The sequence below is a fragment of the Oryctolagus cuniculus genome, chromosome 12, assembly GCF_964237555.1.
Source record: "Oryctolagus cuniculus chromosome 12, mOryCun1.1, whole genome shotgun sequence".
NCBI lineage: Eukaryota > Metazoa > Chordata > Mammalia > Lagomorpha > Leporidae > Oryctolagus > Oryctolagus cuniculus.
In genome coordinates this window covers 108,803,648-108,811,052 of record NC_091443.1, presented here as the reverse complement: position 1 = coordinate 108,811,052, position 7,405 = coordinate 108,803,648, and positions in this window count along the sequence as shown.

Genomic DNA, 7,405 nt, shown 5'->3' with positions numbered 1-7,405 from the left:
CCCATTACCACTCTTAAAGTCAGAATGTTCTCAGCGTCCTAGAAAGAAACCCTGTGCTGCGGCTGGCAGTGTGCGACGCCAGCATCCTACGTGGGCACCGGTTCGAGTCCCGGCTGCTCCACTTCTGATTCCGCTCCCTGCTGATGTCCTGGGAAAAACAGAGGAAGCTGGCCCGGGTTATTTGGGCCCCTGTCACCCACATGGGAGAACTGGATGGAACTCCTGGCTCTTGACTTCAGCCTGGCCCAGCCACGATTGTTGCACATATTTGGGGAGGGACCCAGCAGGTGGGAGATACCTTTTGAATTTGTCGCTCCCCCTCTTCGTGGAGGAACGACACAGGACCCTGCGCTGTTCTTTCGTCTGCTCGGCCCTCCCCGGGTTTGCTGCTGGTTCTTCCCGGGTTGGCTACTATCCCTTCCACCTCCGTGGAAGGGCAGTTCCCCCTGGCCACATTCCCCACTTCCGCAGGGGAGCGGCACACCGCCGGCCGGCTTTCTCGGGGGCTGCACGGGTTCCCTTAGATGTTCCCCTTAGATGTTCCTGGTGCATGCCGTCTCTCTCCTCCTTTATAGTCCTCCTCCGCCAATCCCAACTCGGCTGCCCACACGCCGAGTACGCTGCTCTCCAATCAGGAGCAAGTCCTACAGTTTATTAGTTGAACTGGAGGCAGCTGTGCGGAAGCTGTTTACTTCTCTCCCAGCGCCATATTGTGGGAGAGCAGATGCATAGAATAAGTCTTAATTCGAGTAACTTAGTCTAGTCCGGATTGCTCCCCACAGAATTAATTTTTTTAAAAGATATTTATTTGAAAGACAGAGAGGGAAAGAGAGGAAGAGACAGAGACAGAGACAGAAATTGGGAGAGAGGTCTTCCATCTGCTGGTTCACTCCCCAAATGGCCGCAATGGCTGGGGCTAAACCAGACGGAAGCCAGGAGCCTGCAGCTTCTTCCGAGTCTCCTACATGGGTGGCAGGGGCACAAGGACTCAGCCATCCTTCGCTGCTTTCCCAGGTGCCTTAGCAGGAAGCCGGATCAGAAGTGGAGCAGCTGGGTCTGGAACCGGCTCCCATAAGGGATGCTGGCAGCGCAGGCGGCGGCTTAACCCACTATGCCACAACACCAGCCCCTGAATGAATTTTTTTTAATCTTTCACCATTTCTATCCTTTTATTTTTTTTTATTTTTAGACAGGCAGAGTGGACAGTGAGAGAGAGACAGAGAGAAAGGTCTTCCTTTTGCTGTTGGTTCACCCTCCAATGGCCGCCACAACCGGCGCGCTGCTGCCGGTGCACCACGCTGATCCGATGGCAGGAGCCAGGTGCTTCTCCTGGTCTCCCATGGGGTGCAGGGCCCAAGCACTTGGGCCATCCTCCACTGCACTCCCGGGCCACAGCAGAGAGCTGGCCTGGAAGAGGGGCAACCGGGACAGAATCCGGCGCCCCGACCGGGACTAGAACCCGGTGTGCCGGCACCGCAAGGTGGAGGATTAGCCTAGTGAGCTGTGGCACCGGCTGCTGAATGAATTTTTTGAAACAGACTTTGGCCAGGTTATTTCTTCTGTGGCCTCTTCCAGGCTTGGAACTGGCTGTCTTGGGGCCGGTGCTGAGGTGCAGAAGGTTAAGTCATGCAGTTCGGTGCTGGCATCCCGTATCTAAGCACTGCTCAAGTCCCACCTACCAGTTTCAGGCTCCTACCTTGGGCCTAGACAGTCCCAGCCATTGAAGCCATTTGGGGAGTGAACTGGGGGGTGGAAGATTCTCTCTGTCTCCCTTCTCTCCTCCAATCTCTGTCACTCTGCTGTTCAAGTAAATCAAACAGATCTTTGTTAAAGACGGTGGCCGTCCCTGCCCCTCCCACGACCTTCACAGTTTTTCCAGTGTGCACGTGCGTGTTTATGTCCTCACATCCTCTCCTGTCCTCGGCCCTGTGGGATTAGGGCCCAGCTGTGGGACCTCATCTCAGCTTCATTACCCCTTCAAAGTCCTGGCTGCAGCTGCAGTGGTGTCCTGAGTCCCAGGGGTCGGGACATCAACACGAGCTCACGAGCTTGGAGAGACGTGGCTTAGCCCACAGCATAAGGTTAATCAGTCTTCGTTTTTCCTGTGGCAACATTCTGCCCTGCGTGAGAATGTGCCACCTTGTGTGGGTCCATTCCTCAGCTGGCGGGCATGTGGGCTGTTTCCATCTGGGGCTGCTGTGTGCTTTGTGTGGCCCCGTGTTGTCAGCTCCTTTGACTCTCCACCCAGGAGTGTCATATGGGTTATAGGATAACTGAGTTTAATCGTTTTTTTTTTTTTTTTTTTTTTTTTTGACAGGCAGAGTGGACAGTCAGAGGGAGAGACAGAGAGAAAGGTCTTCCTTTTGCCATTGGTTTGCCCCCAAAATGGCCGCTACGGCCGGCGCTGCACCAGCGCCCCAACCGGGACTAGAACCCGGGTTGCTGGCACCACAGGTGGAGGATTAGCCTTGTGAGCCACGGCGTGGGTATTTTTTAAGAGTTATTTATTAATCTGAGAGAGAGTTACAGAGAGAGAGGTCTTCCATCTGGGTTCACTCCCAAATGGCCACAAAGACCAGAGCTGGACTGATCCGAAGCCAGGAGCCAGGAGCTTCTTCCAGGTCTCCCACGTGGGTGCAGGGGCCCAAGCACTTGAGCCATCCTCTACTGCTTTCCCAGGCCACAGCAGAGAGCTGGATGCTGCAGGTAGAGGCTAAATCTGCTACGCCACAGCACAGGCCCCATGTTTAACTGTTAAAAAAAAAAAAAAAGATTTGGGGCCAGCACTGTGGCGTAGTGGGTGAAGCCCCCTGAAGTGCTGGCATCCCATATGGGCGCTGGTTCAAGTCCTGGCTGCTCCTCTTCCAATCCAGCTCTCTGCTATGGCCTGGGAAAGCAGTGGAAGATGGCCCAGGTCCTTGGGCCCCTGCACCCACGTGGGAGACCCGGAAGAAGCTCCTGGCTCCTGGCTTCAGATTAGCACAGCTCTGGCCGTTGCAGCCAGTTGGGGAGTGAACCAACAGATGGACGACTACGACTCTCTCTCTCTCTTTCTCTCTGCCTCTCCTTCTCTCTCTGTGTAACACCAACTTTCAAATAAATAAATAAATCTTAAAAAAAAAAAGATTTGTTTATGAGAGAGAGAGAAAGATATCTTTCATCTACTGGTTTAATCCTCAAATGGCTGCAATGGCTGGGCTGGGCTGGACCAAACCAGGAGCTTCCTCCAGGTCTCCTACGTGGGGGCAGGGACTCAACTACTTGGGCCCTCCTCTGCTGCTTTCCTCGGTGCATTAGCAGGGAGCTGGGTCAGAAGTAGAGCAGCTGGGACTCGAAGCAGCACTCATATGGAATGCCATGTAGCAGCGGCTTAACCGGCTGGGTCATAACAGTGGACCCTGTGGTTAACTTTTTGAGGAGTGGCCAAGCCGTTTACCAAAGCAGCCATGCTATTTCTAAAATTTATTTATTTAGTTTGAAAGGCAGAAGGAGAAAGAGAGAGAGAGAGAGAGAGAGATCTCCTGTCCACTGGTTCATTCCCCAAATGCCTGCCACAGTCAAGGCTGGGCCGGGCCAAAAGCAGGAGCCCAGAATTCCACCCGGATCTCCCAGGTGGGTGGCAGGGGCCCAAGGTCTCCACCATCACTGCTGCCTCCCAGGGTGCACATCAGCTGGACGCTGGACTCAGGGCTGGGGCAGGCGCTCAGACCCGGGCGCTCTGATACGGGAGGTAAGCGTCCCAGAGTGTTAACCACTGTGTCGAACGCCCATCTCCTAGCTGTTTTGTATTCCCAGCAACAATGTATAAAGCTTCCAATTTTTCCACAACCTTATAATTTATTTATTTATCTAATTTTTAAATATTTATTTATTTATTTGAAAGGCAGAGTGACAAAGAGAGAAAGCAATCTTTCATCCACTGGTTCACTCCCCAAATGACTGCAACAGCCAGGGTTGGACCAGGCAAAAGCCAGGAGCCAGGAGCTTCATCCGGGTCTCCCACCTCATCCGGGACCCAAGCACTTGGGCCAGCTCCTGCTTTCCCCAAGCCACGAGCAAGGAGCTGGGTCGGGAGTGGAGCAGCCAGGTGGCGCCCATATGGGGTGCTGGTGCCAAAGGCAGCTGCTTGCTTAACCCGCTGTGCCACCGTGCCAGCCCTGGGTTGGTCATTTCAAAGCTACATTTGATGAAGGTGGGGACGGACAGGGAGGAGACAGACTAGCAGGACAACAGCTGATTAGTGAACATAGAGGGGTCGGCGCCATGGTGCAGTAAGTTAATCCTCTGCCTGTGGCGCCGGCATCCCATATGGGCGCCAGTTCTAGTCTCAGCTGCTCCACTCTGATCCAGCTCTCTGCTATGGCCTGGGACAGCAGTGGAAGATGGCCCAAGTGCTTGGGCCCCTGCAGCCGTGTGGGAGACCTGGAAGAAGCTCCTGGCTTCGGATCGGCGCAGCTCCGGCCGTTGCGGCCATCTGGAGAGTGAACCAGCGGATGGAAGACCTTTCTCTCTGTCTCTCCCTCTCACTGTCTGTAACTCTAACTCTCAAATACAATAAATAAATTCTTAAAAAAAATGAACATGTTGTTCCTTCAGGTGCCCTGTCTGTGTGCGGGTTGGGCGGAGGGAGCTTCATGACCACACGAGGTAACACCAGCCTGGGTGGATTTGGCCGATTTCTCGGCGTGTGTCAGCGCGGTGACCTGTAGCGCGGCTGACTCCACTCGGATGTCTTAGCCTTGTCTGTTGGGGCCTCGTGCAGGAGCTCTGTCTGGGATTTTGTACCCGTCGCTCCGCCTGTCCGTCAGGCTCTCGCCGAAGGCGTCAGCCCCGCTCTCAGTTCCCACGCGTCGTTCGTAAGCCTTGGTGCCCCCATCACACAGTTCTCTGAGTTCCTCTTATTACAGCTCCAGGGAGACTGACGTTCCCCGGAAGGCCGGAGGCGAACATTTAAAACGTGAGCTTGTAGTGCAGTGTGTGAAGCGGCTGCCTGCGATAGCATCCCACAGGGCACTGGTCTCCCTCCCGGCTGCTCTGTGTCGGATCCAGCTCCCTGCTAATTCCCGGGAAGCAGCAGATGATGACCCAAGTCCCTGGGCCCCTGCCACCCTGGAGTTCCTGGCCCAGCTCCGACCATTGTGGCCGTTCGGGGAGTGAACCAGCGGAGGGAGGATCTCCTCTCGCTATCTCTCTGTCTCTCTCTCTCTGTCTCTTTCTCTCTGTAACTCTGCCTTTCAAATAAATAAATAAATATTTTAAATTATATATATGTATATATATAGTTTTGTGAGTGGCTGGCAAGGGCTAAGCCTCTGCCTATGGTGCTGGAACCCCGTATCAGAGCACTGGTTTGAGTCCCGGCTGCTCAGCCTCTGATCCACTTGGGAGGCAGCAGGAAATGGCCCGGGTGCTTGGGTCCCTGCCATCCACGCGGGAGACCTGGATGGAGGTTCTGGCTCCTGGCTTTAGCCTGGTCCTGCTGTTGTGGGCAAATGGGAATTGAGCCAGCAGATGGAAGATCTCTTTGTCTGTCTCTCTATGTCATTTTAAAAAACAACAAACTTTGTAGGAGGGTAAAGAGGAGAACAAGCTAGTGGGACTCTCAGGATGGTAATACCAAGAGTTTGGAGTGCACCCTTAGCCAGGGACCCCGTGAACCAAACCAGCCACAAGCAAATAGTGAAGGCGCGGAGAAGTCTCCCCGACTTAAACGAGCAGGCTGTGTGCCAGCGTCCGCGACTGCCTGTCTGTGGTTGCTCCGTGTGGCTCTGCCGCTGGCGTCCAGGGCGGGTCAGGTCAGAGCCCAGGGCGCTCACTCTGCACTGTCACAGACTGTGAGCAGATGGTGGTAGGGGTGTTGCTAAGGCTGCACACCGGGGGGACTACAGGACCTCTCAGTCACACGGAGGCTCGGTGTGCCGGGAAGGATCCAGTCTGAGTTCCAGTCACTCGCAGAGAAAAGCTGGGTCTTTGTGGCCCTCGGAGCCGGTTCTCCTCTCCTCGCTCGGCTTCTGGCCAGAGCAGGGCCCGGCCTTAGCTTTTCCAGCCGGTTGGCTGCTCTCATGGCCGCTCTTTCCCGGAACCACCACTAGGGGGCAGCTCAGGGTAGTTCTTTCAAAACCCAGTCTGGGCAAGAAACGCGAGAAAGGGGATTTAATTCTGGGTATTTGTTTATTTATTTATTTATTTTTAATTTTTTTTATTTTTTGACAGGCAGAGTGGACAGTGAGAGAGAGAGACAGAGAGAGAAAGGTCTTCCTTTGCCGTTGGTTCACCCTCCAATGGCCGCCGCAGCCAGCGCACCGCGCTGATCCGAAGGCAGGAGCCAGGAGCCAGGTGCTTTTCCTGGTCTCCCATGGGGTGCAGGGCCCAAGCACCTGGGCCATCCTCCACTGCACTCCCGGGCCACAGCAGAGAGCTGGCCTGGAAGAGGGGCAACCGGGACAGAATCCGGCGCCCCAACCGGGACTAGAACCCGGTGTGCCGGCGCCGCAAGGCGGAGGATTAGCCTAGTGAGCTGCGGCGCCGGCCGGTATTTGTTTATTTAAAAGGCAGAGTGTCAGAGAGGGAGAGAGGGAAAGGGGGGGGGAGAGAGAGAGAGAGAGAGAGATTCACTGATTCACTCCCCAAATGGCAAAGTGGTTGGGGCTGGGCCAGGTCGAAACCAGGACCCTGGAACTCTGTTGAGATCTCCCATGTGGGTGGCAGGGGCCCAAGAACTTGAGGCATCTCCAGCTGTCTTCCCAGGAGTGTCAGCAGGGAGCTGGGCTGGAAGCGGAGCAGCCGGGACTCTGACTGGGGCACGGATGCTGGTGTCACAGGGGGCGGCTGAGCCCCTGCACGGCAATGCCAGCCCCTCATCTTAGTTCCTTACTTTACATCTTTATTAGATCTGCAGAGAGCCTGTTTCCAAATAAGGTCACAGTCACCAGAGCCAGCGATGGCACTTCACCATGTTCCCAGGGAACACCAGCAGCCCACCGGTGTCAGAAACAACACTGGCATCCTCAGGCTGGGGCGAGCGTGGCCCCAGCTTCTCCAAAAGGCAGGGAGGCCCAGGAGCCCAGCGGGAAGGGGATGCTGTGCTGGGGAGAGGCCAGCTTTGGCCTCTGCCCTGGGGCTGGGCAGGGAGGACTTCAGTGTGGCACCAGCACAGTTCAGAAACCTGACTCATCAGATTTTTATTTAAAAAAAAATTTTTAAGATGTATTTACTTACTTGAAGCAGAGTTACAAGAGACAGGCAGAGAGAGAGAGAGAGAGAGAGAGAGAGAGAGAGAGAGGGAGGTCTTCCATCAGCTGGTTCACCCACCCCCCCCAGTTGGCTTCAATGGCTGGAGCTGAGCCGAACCCAGGAGCCAGGAGCTTCTTCCACATCTCCCACGTGGGTGCAGGGGCCCAAGGAC